Source organism: Cryptomeria japonica, chromosome 7 (assembly GCF_030272615.1).
Source record: "Cryptomeria japonica chromosome 7, Sugi_1.0, whole genome shotgun sequence".
In the NCBI taxonomy this organism is placed as follows: Eukaryota; Viridiplantae; Streptophyta; class Pinopsida; order Cupressales; family Cupressaceae; genus Cryptomeria; species Cryptomeria japonica.
In genome coordinates, this window is record NC_081411.1 from 21192625 (window position 1) to 21209962 (window position 17338).

Sequence of the window (17338 nt, forward strand, 5' to 3'; positions counted from 1 at the left end):
TCATTATTGAGATCCATTCTCCCTTTACGCACCATAGAGCACAATGCAAACTTATGGGAGCACATCTTCGTTATTATAGGGGTATCATCACTTATTTCCTTGCACACTCAGTTCACCATGAGTCATTTGTCGTGGTACATTTTTGTGTCTTAAAAAAAATTGATGTTGTCCCTAGCATGTTGATGAATACAAACTTGTGGATACTCTTACAAACTTGAGGTAAATCTGTCTATTAAGGGCATAAAGGAGTATTTGAATGGTTTAACAGGTATCCCATAGCACCCTACTATTAAGGGCATAAAGGAGTATTTGAATGGTTTAACAGGTATCCCATAGCACCCTAGGGATACCTGTTACCACAAGTTTGTAAGAGTATCCACAAGTTTGTATTCATCAACATGCTAGGGACAACATCAAAGTTTTATAAGATACAGAAACATACCACGACAAATATTTAATGGTGAACTAAGTGTGCAAGGAAATAAGTGATAATACCCCTAATAATGAAGACATTCTCCCATAACTCTGAATTGTGCTCTATAGTGCGCAAAGGGAGAATGGAGCTCAATAATGATACATGCGTCATAAGGGGCCCTGGTTAAATTTCATTGATGGGATGAAACGAGATTTTTTTCTTTTCATTATAAAGCACACTCATATTCAATTAGGTGGGTGTATTCATATATGTGATCATAGACCACCTGATATGCAATCCAAGACATAGCCCTAACACATCTCCAAAGGAAGAGCAGAGCAAGGGATGAAGCGAGATGTTTTTCTTTTCATTATAAAGCACACTCATATTCAATTAGGTGGATGTATTCATATCTCTTGGTTCCTTATACCCTGATGCGCTAAGCTCCATTGTTTGATAATAAGGCTCAGTGATGAATATATATTGCGCAATAAATAATGACACAAGTTCGTGAATCATTCATTCTCATTTCATCTAATTTGCTTATTGCTAGTTTGCTGATTCTTTTCTCATCATCTCTTTCTAAATCATTTTCTTCTCGTTCTCATACATTTTTATATTTCATTCTAAGGTTGACTCTCTCATATTCTATCTCAATATCATCTTCACATCACCTATCTCTATCTCTAATCAACTAACTATTCTTCTATCTTTCATCTCACATTCTTCTTTTTTCGAGAGATCATTCATGTCTTTAATGCACAAACAATCTCTCGAGGGGGCATTACACCCTAAGTATCACCGGGGCATACTGGGGTAGAATTTTTTCATTTTCTTTGAAACAATATTGTTCCGACTTTGTCTCAAAGAGGGGCAAATGTAGACACCTAAAAATGTCTCATTGATGATGTACTAATTACTCGTCTAATTAGTTAAATAATTCTTTGATTATTTAATTAAGTTAATTAATCATATTCTTCTAATTTCATATTTCCTCATAATCTTACTAATTATTGTATTTCCTATTCTATCATTATTTAATCATTTTAACCATTCTCTAATGTTAATTAAATATTTATTATTTAATAAATTCTGATTAATTCCCCAATTTAAACAATCTTTATTTCTTCTAATTTCATATTTCCTCATAATCTTACTAATTATTGTATTTCCTATTCTATCATTATTTAATCATTTTAACCATTCTCTAATGTTAATTAAATATTTATTATTTAATAAATTCTGATTAATTCCCCAATTTAAACAATCTTTATTTCTTCTAATTTCATATTTCCTCATAATCTTACTAATTATTGTATTTCCTATTCTATCATTATTAATCATTTTAACCATTCTCTAATGTTAATTAAATATTTATTATTTAATAAATTCTGATTAATTCCCCAGTTTAAATAATCTTTATTATTTAAATAAATTACTTCTATTTTCAATTTCTATCTCTAATCAACTAAATCATTAACCCTTTTCTAAATATTAATTAAATATTTATTATTTAATTAATTATGGTTTAATTCCTTTAATTCAAATAATCTTTATTATTTAATTAAAGTCAATTTCTAAAATAATTAAATAGTTTCTTTAAATTATTTAATTAACTAATTAATTCTTCTAATTCTATTTCTAAATCCCCAAATTCTAATTTCGTTTAATTTCATATTTCTTCTAATTTCATTTAATTTCATATTTCTTCCAGATTTGTTTAATTTCATTATTCTTCTAATTTTATTTATTCTTCAAATTCAAATTCAAATTCTTCTATTTCTTCTAAAATTCAATCACATGTGCATGATTTCAAAAATCAAATTGAAAATCAAAGTCAAGTTCTAAATATATTCAAATACTAAATTGAATTTAAAATAAATTCAATTATTTGAATAAATTTCATGCAAAGATTAAATTGAAAATCTAAGTCAAAGTGCAAGCACATGCTAAATTAATTAATTAATTCAATTAATTAAATAAATCATTTATCTCTCCAATCTTTGTTTCCATCTTCTAGTTAGCTTTTTTTAAATAAAGCTTTCTTTGTCATCCTCTTAATTTCCTCCAATCATTCTTTTTCTTCTTCTAGTTAGCTTTTTCTCAATCAGTTGACTCAATTAATCTATTCAATCTATTCAATTTTACCTCCAAATCAGCATCTCAAGTATCAATTTTTATGTGAGCTCACCCGAGTTCCACCTCTTGATCAATTTGTTCCACCTTTCAATCAATCTTCTCCAAAAATTTATAAATTGAGCATTCAATCTCCGTTATTCACAATCACGAACTTTGAATCTTTGTGTCATTTGCAGGTTACCAGCGCGATATCTGAGAGCCACCATACCACAAAGAGGAGAAGAGCAATGGAAGCTATACGCAGTCAGGAATAGGGAGTTTGAATTGATTTCTTTTATAATTCCTATTTTGATTTGATTGTGTTATTTAATTGTCTGTTTGTTTGAATTCTTCAATTAGGATAGGGGTTTATGATTTCTCTTTGATTCTAATTGATATTTTAAAGATGAATTCTTTTACATGTGACAATGATTACTCTTCTGAATTTATTCTCATGTATGTAAGCCTCTAGATGTAGTGGACCATTATGGAAAGGTATTATTAGGGACATCTTGTTTTGTGAAAGCAATACAGTAGAATCAACCAGATTCCCTACCATGTATTGAAAAGCATTTTCATCTATGTCTTTGGTGACTACTAAGTCTTGAAGTGCTTTAGATCTAGGATAGCTCTGTGATTTAGTGATATACGCAATAGCTCGAAAAGGGATATTTGTGATGGGGTTTTCTTCAGTTGCTCAACCACATTATAGTTCCCTACTGCTGGTGAATGATTTGATGGCACTCCTTGTAAGGTTACTTTTGATCTACACGTAACTACTGCACAATCTTTGTCTCGTAGATTTATTGTGATCATAGCCACTATATTATCTCTTATGAGGGATATTTCTTTAACATATGATGTGTTGTCAAGGTTTATTTCATATCCCATCTTGTAGTCATCATGTGAAATTTTGAATCCATGATTTTTGCCATAATCTCATCTTCAAACCATCCTGAATAAGGTGGTTCTTCTTGTCCCCAGTCCATAAGACAAAGATTATCATCTTTATCATACCTTGGTGCTTTTGACATCATGCAAATCTGGTTATCATAGTTGTGCTCATCATCATCAATATTTATTGTATCTCTTGAGTTGATAGCGTGAATGGTATAGTCATATGAGACCTTTATGTAGTTAGCAGTGTTGTCTTGTGTTCTTGATGTTGATGCCTTACCTTTTTCATGTTTGACAAAAGTGTCTTTAAAGATGGTGTGATTTGTGTTTTCTGAAGCTTTGTTTGTGTCCACTATGATATCACCTTGATCTATCAAATCCCAAATTAGGTTCTTCAACTCACAACAACTTGCAGTTTTATGACCTTTTGAATGATGATAGTCACAAAAATCGTTATCATTCCACCAAGTTGGTTTGAAAGGACTTGGTTCATACACTCTAACCTCTGGTAAAGTGATCACATTTGTCTGTATTAATTTATTTAATGTTGATTCAATGGGCTCATCCAGTGGTGTGTAGTTCCTTCTCGGAGCATTCATTCTTGGGAATCTTGTGTTTGTAGTTTGTTTAGCATTTGCATTTGTTGACACTGTGTTATTTTTTGTATACGAACTTTTATTTTGACTAGATGATTGAATTGGTCCTTGTAAAGATACAATTGATTGAGCCTTGTTCACTGTACGGGCGTCTACAACACCATCATTGGTCACATTCTTGTTTCTTGACCAGAACTTGGATTTATCATTGTTTGTGTTGATTGTAGAAGCTCCATATTTTATGATACCTTGTTCTACAAATCCCTTCTCGCATTTTAAAGCCTTTTCAGTGATTTGTTTGAATAAGGTCAAACATTGCATTTGTATCGGGTACTTAATCTTTGGAATTGTTCTCTGAAAACATGTCAACTTGCTCAGTTTCAGGAATATTAGTCTTGCATCTTCGGTAGAGAGATCTCCATCTTAGTAAGAAGGATGTGAATGCTTCATTCTCATTTTGTTTTTCCACACATAGATCCATCAATGTAACAGGGGTATCAATGTTATGTGAGAAATTTGCAATGAATTGTTCAACTAGTTCACCCCATGATGTGATCGTTGGTGGGAGATGTGAAAACCACTCCAAAGATGGACCTCTGAGACTTTTTGGAAACAATCTCATTAGATAGGTGTCCTCTTGTGCAACCTCTATACATGCAATGAAAAATTCTCTGATGTGATCTCTAGGATCACCTTTCCCTCAGTATCCGTCGAATTTCGGTGTTTTAAAATGTGGAGGGGAAACATGCATGTATATTATATGATCAAAGGGATAAGGAAGTAAATCCTGCATTGTATAACTCTTTTTGTCATTACCAGTTTGCATAGTTGTCACCTATTGTTGTAGTTTTTGTACTTGTTGGGTTAGATTTTTTGTTTAAGTCAATGGTGTATTTTGCGCGTGTATGTTTCCCACAAAAGGATTTGTGGTAGTATAAATAGGAGATTGTTGAAATGTATCATAACTACAATTATGTGTGTTGTGGCTTCCACTAGGTATTGTAAAATAAGAAAATTGTGAACCCATGTTTGGTTAAGTTGTACTCATTGTATTAGCAGAACATGGGTTTATGTTTTGATGACTATATGTAGAACCTATTGAGTAGGAAACCGGAGGTTGAGTCACACTTGTCATATGTAAGGCTTGTGTTTGACTTTGTGCCAAAGCACTTGATAATACTGGTGTGGTTTGATAAGTTATAGTAGCATGTGTTTGTGTGCTCGCATTTATAGTTGAGGATGATGCACTTGTTTGAGAACTTGTATTTGATACCAAAGTTACTTGAGTTGATGATGTTGATGCATTTTGGGAGGAATTCGAAGTCATAGCTTATGTTTGTGTTACATTTGGTACTTAACTATTATTTTGACCTGAGGTAATTCCTGGTGATAAGATCGTTGTGACATCAAAACCTTGAGGTAACTTGGCACCATTTTGTAATAACTTGAAGAAAGATATATATCTATGTCATTGTTTATAAGAGCATTTAGAATCATAAGGACAAGTGGGTCTTGTTGAGTTAACTCAATTTATTCACGTGTTAAGTTTTGTTGTAGCTTGTGTATTGTGGGCATGCCATAAGGATTTGACTATTGATAGTTTTGACTGTTTGACATATCCATGTTCCAAGTAGGGTTAATTGATGGGTCGTTGTTTGGGTCCATTTTACTCTTTGCCTTTTGTGACCTTGTGACAAACATTGAAAACTCCTATATGAGGACACTAAGACCTAATATGAGATAATGACAGACCTTGGGTATAAATTTAACAATCTAGACCAAAAAATTATGTATGCAAAACTAGACCTAACTCTCTATTGGGGATTAGGACATGGAACTTGTCGAGTACTTTGTTGAGATGTTTGAAATGCAAGTTTCTAAAGTTCTTGTCTGAGGAGTTTTGTTGCAATTTCTCTCTCTTATGTGGGCAATCTTATACTCTTTGTCTAGTTTAATCCCGACTCCTATGTATTGAGGTGCACTTGTCTTTAATTGCCATGCTAAGTTATCTAAGTCATCAATGATTTCTCATTGATCATCGTTTGACACTAGATTAGGTTGCTTGAAGGGGAGCAAACCATCACCTAGTAGACCCATTGAGACACATGTTATGACTTTATAGGATGATTATGTAAATGAAGATGGACTATGACAAACGTATATAGAGTCTAGACAAGGACTAAAATGAAGATTTTAACGACACCAAAATGAACTAGGAGGTTAATGGGACACAAATAAGGACTTTCTAAGAACTATGTAAAAATTACGCAAGGAATTATGTGAAGAATATGATGACGTATATGTGAACTTTATGAGGACGATAATGAGGACTATGCAAGGACTATAATGCAAGGATTGACGCAAAGTAAGGACGTAAATGAGGACTATAATGAGAACGATAATGAGGATGATGATGAGGATGATGATGAGGACGATGATGAGGATGATGATGAGGACGATAATGAGGATAATGATGAGGACAATAACGAGGACGATGATGAGGATAATAATGAGGATGATAATGAGAACTATGCAAGGACTTAGGACTATAGGAATGCCTATGGTCACAAACATGTAAAAATTTGGACTTTGTTGGATTGTCAAAAGTTTCAAGGTAGACTTTGTTTCAAGTAACTTTGTTTGTAGGACAAGTCTATTTTTTCAATTATGAGAACACTGTCTAAAGATAAGTATAGCTGGATGAACTATGTTCTGACAAACTCAGAGAATTCAGAGCTATGCAAGGTAGGGCCTAAAATAGCCCAAATACTGACTCAATACCAGTCTAGCACAACGATACATATAAAAAGACATAAGACAATCTTAGGTTGGAAAGTGGAAATCATTTAATGGGCCCCCCACAACAAAATATCAAAACAAGATGAATAGATAGAGAGTCTGGCAGCACTGGCTCCACTGGCTCCACTCCATGACACACACTTCTCAGTCATGCTAGTCTCTCTTTCCCCAAAGATCTTATCATTGAGGATTTTTTGTCTCATCATGAAAGGTATGTAGAGGGTATCTATGGGGTACGATCCGCACACTCAGAACTAATAAATGTGGGATCTGGGCTACTAAGTTGGTTCTTATTGTAAGTTTTGAGGGGTCTAATCCAACGATAGATTCTCATAGCAAGCCACTTATGACTTTAGTTAAGATTATCGGTGCAGAGAAGGCCCCCACATACATCGAATTCACTTAACACTCTAGCCGCTTGACCAGTATATTTATATAGTGGCTCGAAAAACTCGCTCGAGCGTATGCTGGGAGAGATGATATCTGAAACACATCCCAATTCGAAGTACCTTTGTGGGGTGACGAAATCCCCAATCAAAGATACCCCTCACTACTGAAAATAAAAAGATAGGTGTTGTTATCACTTTTCCCAATCTCCCAATACCCCGAAGACGGGTTGAAAGGTACTTCATGTAATGGTAGGTCTACCCAAGACAAAGAGCAAGCGCTCTAGAGTTCTTTTCCCTTAATATTGTAGTATGTGAGCTATACTAAGCATAAAACAGGCACATGTCCATTTTAAACCCAAAATTGAAATATGAGATCCGCATGTTCATGTCCATTTTAAACCCAAATCCAAAGATGAGTTTGTCTTGTTCAATTTTAAGCCCAATCATTCAAGAGTGTGTTTCATGTTCTTTTTAAGCACCAAATTGAAATGTGAAATTAACTAGTTCAGTTGTACCTGCGAAACCCATTAAAATGTTATAGTATATTGTGGGTTCACAAGCCTAAGTTTTTTTTTGTTTTTTTTTCAGTTACAAAAATCTGCTTCACTGTTTGTCAATGATCTGATAAAACAGAACACTAAAAGACCAGAATTTGAGAAAACAAAATAAAGAGGTTTTTTTTTTAACTCCAAAATAAAATTACAAAGAAGATACCCTTGATGAATTTCTGAGAGCTTTCCAAAAATATAAGAATTTAGAAAAAGACATTAATTTGCCCCATGGAGAGCGGATTTATGGAAAACCATGAATTTTTAAAGATCTAGCTTTACGTTAATTATTTGACATCAAAATCAAAAGTGTAAAGAGGATGCACCTATGAAATTTTAAGAGCTTTCTAGAAATGTAGGAATTTTAGAAAAATTCTCTGATTTGCACCCAAAATTCAAAATTTATTAAAAAAATTAAAATAATCATATCTCGATCAACACAGATGCTATAGATCCGAATTTTTGACTATAGGCATGTCTTGGGATCCTGAACCTATTGTAAAAAAAAATTAGAGAAATTCGTTTATTTTCTAAAAAAATCACAGATTTATTAAAAATATCGAAACTACCATATCTCACTCAAAAATGATGATCTAAGGTTAATTGTTTTATTGTAGAGTCGTGAGATGATCATTAAACTATAGTAAAAAAGTCATGAATAAATTCTCAATCGTTTAAAAGATATGATAAAATCTTTGAACATCCTACAATCTTGCCAAGAACCTGATTTGCACAATGTTAGTCTTGAAATTTTTGAATAAAATACTTATTATGATAAAAAAAAACCTCTTAAAATATGAATTTAAAAGAGAGGTGTAGTTGCAAGATCCAATACCTATACCCATAGGCATACACAAAATTTCAAATCAAAGTGTTGTTGAATTCACGTTGGGTTCACCAAAATGTGTATGCTTAAAATCATCATTGCTAAACTAGGAAATAAAGAAAATCATGAATTCCTTAACTATTCAAGCAATCCAAGCGTAAACCAATGAAATAGATGCATAATTGAATCAAATTAAACAATATAAAAATCTTCATTCTGCATCATGGCTTCCATTGTTCGTCTCTTCTTTGTGGTATGATGGCTCTTAGATATTGCGTTGGTAACCTGCAAGTGACACAAAGATTCAAAGTTCGTGATTGTTGAAAATGAGGAATTGATGCTGAATTTATAGATTTTTGGAGAGGATTGATTGAGAGGTGGAACCGAGTGATTAAGAGGTGGAACTCAGGTGAGCTCACATGATAATTGATAGTTGAACTACTGATTTGGAGGTGGAACAGAATAGATTGAATAGTTAATTGAGTTAACTGATTGAGAAAAAAAGGTTGATTGAAAGATCAAAAAAAAATGATTGGAGGAGAATTGATTGATGACAAAGAAAGCTTTATTTAGAAAAAGCTAATTGGAAGATAGAAAAAGAATGATCGGAGGAATTAAAGAAAATGATTTAATAAATAATCAATTAAAATAGATGGAATAGTTAATTGATTGAAAACTTTTTGAAAAAAAGCAAAGTGGAAGATAGAAATAGAGATTGGAAAGATAATTGATTTAATTAATTAATTAATTTAGCACGTGCTTGCACTTTGACTTTGATTTTCAATTTAATCTTTGCATGAGAATTGATTCAAATATTGAATCTATTTTAAATTCAATTTTGTTATTTGAATATATTTAGAACTTGACTTTGATTTTCAATTTGATTTTTGAAATCATGCACATGTATTCAAATTAGAAGAAATTAGAAGAATATGAATTAGAGGAATTAATGAAATTAAATTAAATTAGAAGAAATATGAAATTAAATGAAATTATAAAAAATATGAAATTAGAATTTGAGGATTTGGAATTGGAATTTGGAGAATTAATTAGCTAATTAAATAATGTAAAGAAACTATTTAATTATTTAGAAATTGAATTTAATTAAATAATTTAAAGACTATTTAAATTAAAGGATTAAAATCACAATTAATTAAATAATTAATATTTAGAAAATGGATAATGATTAAATCATTAGAAATAAAAATAGAATAATTAGTAAGACGACGAAGAAATATGAATTTAGAAGAATAAGATTAATTAAATTAATTAAAGAATTAAAGAATTATTTAATCAATTAGAGGAATAATTAGTATGCGATTAATGAGATATTTTTAGGTGTCTACATGTACTTTATACAAAAAAAATCTCGTGTGTACCACTATATAGTAGTTTATTTCCTACTTGATTGTTAATAATTTCCAAATGGAGAGTCTAATGATTGTCTCCAATTAAGTGCGAAAGGAACATAAAAATTTCTATCAAATTATCTGCCCAAATATTTCACTTTATAAACATCCTAAATCAAATCTTTTGCAACAAACTTTGAATAAGGAAGTGGAGAAAGACAAATCTTAACCAAAACATTTTGTATTACAAAACCATTTTGCATAACCTGCCAATTTAAATTATAAGTTGCATCCATATTTCAAGATCAACTCAAATCTATTCTAAATAATTATTCTTGACAAAGACAATGTTTGTTTCTTCTAACTTTTGCCTACTCTCTAATATATTACCTAAAGCATATCTTGACATAACTATTGCACCTCTTTGAAATACAAATGTTAATTTAATAGCTTGTTGCCATTCTAGTTGTTAATAGGCTATTTTGTAATTAAGTTGATAGGCTTTGAGTGGGGGCATTTATGCCCAGAAAATTGTCAGTGTCCCGGAAGCTTTTTTTTTGTGGGAATAAAAAATTGGTTTTACGGTGAGCATTTGTCGATGACGGTATGCGAGTTGTGAGGTGGTTGCATGTATGTTTGATATTTTAATTGCTTTTTAAAAAAATCGCGTCCATACTCTAGCGTTTTCGTCGCTTATCTGCATTCCACATTTTTGTGGCCAAAAATGCACTGCAAAAGGTCGTGCAATACAACATGTGAGGAGTTATTTAACATGTGAGAACATTGAATGTCGAATAGTCACATTAATGGCTACATTTCGCCCTTCTTTTGGGTTTGTGGTAGCGAGCTGTAATTTTCATTTGTTTGTTTTCATTTGCTCAATCAAAAGAGGTAATGAAGGAAGCTCTGGAGATTTGGGTCAAAATTTATTTTCCATATTTGCTTGAACCAGTTTTAGGTTGCTTAACTTGTTGTTGCTAATCAAATGAAACATGTATTAGATGTGCTGGTAAGCGTTGCTTTTAGAAGAACTCTCATTTTGTGGAAAATGTGTTGTGGGGTTTTTATCGATTTTGGATAGACTTTGTAAATCAACATTTTTTGAATATTTACTTTAATTATTTTCTGTGAACCATAATTTCAATGTCCATTTCACCATAATTTCGATGTCCATTTCCTATGGTTGCCTATCGAAATCCTTTCGTTTTCCCTCTTCCCTGCAAACCATGACCCCGTTCTTTCAAGCTCTTCACAACTTCTTCAATTTTTTTGTCATTCACATACCCATAAAGCAATTTGCTTGAAACACGCCTAAAAAAGCTTCTTTTAGACTTCACGAAGCCTTGCAGAGCATCCCCAATAAGTTTAATTGGGGTCTGGAACCTACTACTTGTACTTACTGAATTAATTAAATAAATGAATATTTGCGTTACTCAAATTCTGGTTTTGTACATTCACATGTTATTTCTAAGTTCTATATATTGATAGTGTTTTCCCTTTGCTGGACTTTCACTTATAGGTTGTCAGGCTCTAGGTTCTTTCAAGCATTCTGTACCTTTTATCTTGTGTGGTAGTTGTGTTATAGCCTATATGTTGAGTAGTATTGAATTGAATGCAGTTACCTTGGGTGATTTAGCTAAACTATTTTCTTTCAGAATGCTCACTAATGTCTACCTATTCATCACAGGGATGTTCAAGAAAGTAGAATCCTCTTCGATGATAAATTTGAAGTAAGACTTGGAAGCTTGACTAAAGCTTGTCCATGGGAGGGAGAACCTCCCCAAAGTGTTATAGCTTGGATACTTCACATATCACAGTAAGTATAATGTTTTCTCATCATTTTTTCTGATCTATGGTTTGTAAAATCTTATTTCACGCACTAACATATTTGCACCACTTTATTCTTTTAATTATTCCGCAAAATTTTAAGTCCATAAATTCTCAAAAGCTTTTGGTGGGGGATTGTGTAAATCTGTGCAGTTTCGATTAATGCTTGGTAGTGAAGTTGTCTGATGTATTACACCCTTATGATGCTTTGGGTATTTATGTTTCATGATATGGTATTATTTGCAAATACATTGTGTCAGAAAAATATCTTCTAAATCACCTATTTGTTGTTTAAAACTATAGGAATCGATTAAAACTAGCTTTCAATTTTTGGTGACAGTTGCAAGTATAGAAAGAAAGCTTCTTAGACATTAAGAAATTCATCTCTCTTTAGTCCAACTTGAGATTTGCATACACGTTGACATTATGGATTGGCTCGGTTCATGGTTTTAAAAATAAAAATTTAAGCAATCATTGGCAAATGCCCACGTTGGAAATTTAAGAGCCTTTGAACCTTATCTGTAAGTTAAATCTTTGGGCTTTCTAGCTCTTGCTATGTTGGATTCTCTTTCATTCTATTTGCAAGAAGGCCCTTTTCCAAGAATTCACATGTTTCGTGTTGGAGAGAGGAATTTTCTCATTTTCTCTCCATCTTCTTCATAGAATCATTTCAATCTATTCTTCAAATACATTTTCTAATTATGATAACAAACTACAATTTCTTATTTGATCCAATTCACTTGATGAATCGGGTTAACTATTTCTGATTTGGTGTTTGGCTTTTATCAGCCTTATCTCCTGCAGAGTTTCCTCTTCCCTTCAATACCTATATGATCCCAAATAAGCATCTTGATATCTTAAATGTTAATAACATCAGCTCAACTATTCTTATTATCTGCATGTCTATGAGAACTTTGTTATGGGCCATAATCCATATTGCTTCATATTCTTGATGTATATGCTCTCGTACCATGTACCATGTAGACAATGTTTTTTTCACAAAGTTTGTATATGCTCTTGTCTCACGTAGACATTGTTTTTGTCAAAGTGAATGAATCACTGAAGAGATGAGAAACAAAACAGATACTAATGATAGTTCTGATATTAATTGTAAAGTACGGATGCCAATAGCTAACAAATGAGAGCGGGGGGGAGGGGGGGTGAATCATACAAACTTAATCTTCCATGAAATCAACAGATTCAACCTTGATAACATATACTTCAACAATATAACCAAAAACTGCTAAACATACAAACACATAAACATCTAATCATCATAACACATATAACACCAGATTTAATGTGGAAACCCAAATAGGGAAAAACCACTGTGGGATTTCAGACCCACTAAGAAATATACTCTTCTAGAGTATGCTTGGTTAAAAGAAAATCCTGTTAAAGATTACAAACACATTGCTAGATGTGACCTGGTTAAGGGATTTCCCTCATATCTGTTAGGATCTTCACTTTGTTAGAAGTTACCTTGTGAAAGGATTTCAAACACTCATTTAGAATGTTACCTTGCTAGAGGGTTTACAAATAAGACTGTTAAGTCCACTCGGTTAAGAGATTTCTTTGTTATTTAGAATAAACAACAGTAGTAAATATATCTACAACTTCACATCTAAAATGCTAAAGCAAATTCTTATTTGCTCAAAGCAATCCTGTCATAAGACTTATCTAGTCTTCTGTTGGGCTCCTTACTCTATTTTTCAAACAAGTCTTCAAGCTTCTGTGCTCGATAATCACTGTGTAGCATCCCTGTGCTTACACTTGCCCGCATACATTGTTTACCAACAATTTCTTATTTATAAACAATTTTAACTGCTTAATCTCCTTGATCACATTTCCCATGATCAATCTTAGCCATCAGATCTTCAATCTTGACAAGGTTCAATGCATCTTTCAATCTGAAAACGTTTTACCTTGCCTCGGGACTTGCAGTCCTTTCTTGGAACTTGTACAAGGTTATTGCGGTTCAACCTGCGTTGTAGATCTTCCTGCCGATCTTTTATTGCCATAGATCCTTAACAAACTTCATGCGCGACATTCCAATCATTTATACATCTCCAGCTCATCGTTGTCCTTCATTAAATAACGCTTGTATTCATCCAATGCGCCATGTCATAACTCGATTGCAACTCGGTAAATACTAAACTTTACACGGTAGACATTCCGCCTTCATTAACCGATAACGATAACCTTAGGGTTTATCGACTAGGTTCCTTAGGGTTTATCGACTAGGTTCTTTGCTCGATGACATAGTATAGTATTAACCTTACAATCAACAACATTTGTAGGATATCAAAACAATCTAAACATCATGATCTCATCATTGTCTAACTCGGTAATAGTTGCCCATTGAATAACTTATTTCTCCCCTTTCTTATCACATTCTTTCTGTGTCTTTTATCGACCACTTAATACTCATCAAATCAATCTCCTCAAGATATGGAAACATCATATTGAATCAGAAAATCAATTTCTTGACATCAATGACAAAATAATATTATAAAGATAGTTATCATCCTTCTTCAGTTATATCAAATAGTCTTCAACAACCTTCTCAATATCCTTAATAAATATCAACAATCTTTCTATCTACTGAAAATGCCAACAATCTCCTCCTTTGGCATTGATGGCAAAACCAACTTTTAAATGGTAATACCAACAAGATATTCAAATTGATTTGGATTCAGATTGTTGTTAGAATTCTCCTGTTATCCTTGAGCTGTAGACTTCTTCTGAAATCTTCTCCCCTTGTCATTAGTCTTCCGTTCTTCATTTAGGATTTTTACCATTTAGTCTTCTCCCCCTTTGACAACAATGCCAAAAAGTAAAAAAAACTAAATTATGATTTCTTCCTTAATGAAGTGATTTGCCTTGCTGTGTATCATCTTAGTCTCGGTCAGAGCAACTTGTCTTTATTCACTATTTCCTACACAACTTTAGAAAACCTTCTAAAGTGCATAAATCAACATCAATCCACACATAATATTCTGTAGATTCATCGAATTGATGCTTTCACCGAACTCTGTCAGTGAGTAGAAGATAGGGGTAGAACCCCTAACTTGCTTTTGAGACACTCAAAAGTGTCCCTTCGCAACGACTTTGTGAAGATGTCTGCTAATTGCTCCTTTGAACTGATATATTCTAGTAAAACTTTCTTCTCTTGGACTTCTTCTCTAAGATAATGATACTTTATAGATATATGCTTTGTCTTGGAGTGCATTATCGGGTTCCTTGAAATGTTAATGGCACTAGTATTATCACAGAATATAGTTACTGGCTCGGTAACTTTTTCATTTATACCTTCCAACAGTTGTTTTATCCATGCTATATTTGTACAATTCAATGTTGCAGCAACATATTCAGCTTCTGTTGTTGACTATGAAATACATCCTTATTTCTTGCTAAGCCAACTTACTAGTCTTTCTCCTAAAAAGAAAGCTCCACCACTTGTGCTTTTCCTGTCATCAATGTTGCCTGCCCAATCAACATCAATATAAACTTTTAAATCAAAATCATTTCTCTTTTCATATACTAAGCCATAATCTTCAGTGCCTCTCAGGTATCTAAAAATTCTCTTGATTGTTGTCATATCCAGTCTACTATGCAGAGCATATTGCAACTTCCCAATCATAGATTGGTAAAGTGTCTCTCATCAACAGATGCAGATTCATCATTCTTTGATAATTTACAGTTAGTAGTCATAGGAGTACTTACTGGTTTAGAATCCTCCATTCCAAATTTCTTCAAGATTTCCTTTATGTACTTGGATTGAGTAATGAAAATCTCATCTTTCATTTGCAGTATCTGTAAACCTATAAAATACTTTATCTCACCGATTAATGACATCTCAAATTCTTTGCTCATTTCATTTCCAAAGTTCTTCTTGCATAGAGAGTCATTTCCACAAAAAATAATATCATCAACAAATATGGCTGAGATCGATATACCATTGTCCTCATCATTCTTCATGTACATGTTGTTTTCACTTGTCCTTGTAAAACCAATCTTGATCAAATAAGAGTGCAATCTCTCATACCATGCTCTAGGTGCTTGTTTCAGACCATATAAAGCTTTGTTTAATTTACATACCTGATCTTTACTCTTGTCTTCAACAAATCCTTCAGGTTGTTCAATGTAAACTTCTTCTTCTAGTATACCATTCAAAAATGCAGATTTAACATCCATTTGATATACCTTGAAATTTTGAAAGCAGCATATGCCAACAATGTTCTTACTCCCTCAAGTCTAGCCACAGGTGCAAAGGTTTCACCATAATCTATTCCTTCTTCTTGAGCATAACCTTTGCAAACTAGTCTTGCTTTGTTGCGAATGACCTCAACTTTTTCATTTAGCTTGTTTTTGAAAATCCACTTTGTACTGATTACATTTTTGTCCTTCGGTCTTGGGATCAGTGTCCATGTGTCATTCTTCTTGATTTGATCAATCTCTTCTATCATAGCATTTACCCAATCTTCATTGTTAAATGCCTCTTTTACTATTCTCGGTTCAAATTCAGAAATCAGACATGTGTTATGTCTCAGTTTGTTCCTTGTCATCACTGGATCATCCTCATCTCCTATAATCTAACTTGATGCATGATGTCTTCTAACATATTTGGCTAATATAGGCTTGGTAGATTCTGTATGATCTTCTTCATCACTTGGTAACTGGACATTATCTTCATTTTCTTCAGCAGCTTTCTCGGTAGGACTTCTCGATTGAACATAAACAAATTCTTCATAATCTTCTGGTTCTTTGGAATTTCCTTCATCATTTCTTTCTGCATATTCATCAATTTTCACATTTGCACTTTCTACTATTTTGTTAGATGATTTGATCAGACATTTAAATGCTTTACTTCTAGAAGAATAACCTAGAAATGTTCCTTCCTCACTTTTCTGATCAAACTTTCCATTTTTGTCATCTTTGTGAACATAGCATCTACTTCCAAAGATTTTAAAATAACTTACATTAGGTTTCTTGTCATACCAGATCTCATATGGTATCTGCATGGTTCCTTTCTTCAGTTGAACTCGGTTCAGGGTGTAAATTGTAGTGCTGATTGCTTCTCTCCAAAATGTTTGAGGTACCCTCTTTTATATCATTAGGGTTCTAGCACAATCCACAATTGATCTGTTTCTTCTCTCGGCTATCCCATTTTGCTGAGGTGTTCTCAGTGTAGACACTTGCCTTTTTATACCATGATCATTGTAGAATAAGTTAAATTCATCAGAAGTGAACTCTCCTCCTCTATTAGATCTAAGACATTTCAGTTGTCTTCCTGTTTCATTTTCAACTCTTGCCTTGTACCATTTGAACATTTGAAAAGCTTCTGATTTTTCTTTTAAAAACATAACTGACATCATCCTTGAGTAATCATCCACAAATAATATGAAATATTTATCACCATAATAACTTTAAACTTTCATAGGACCACAAAGATTAGTATGTACTAGGTCTAAAATTCCTTTAGAAGTGTAGGACTTACTTGTAAAGCTTGATCTTATCATCTTACCCATCTGGCATCCTCAACACATAGCATTCTCAAGTTTTTCTAGACTC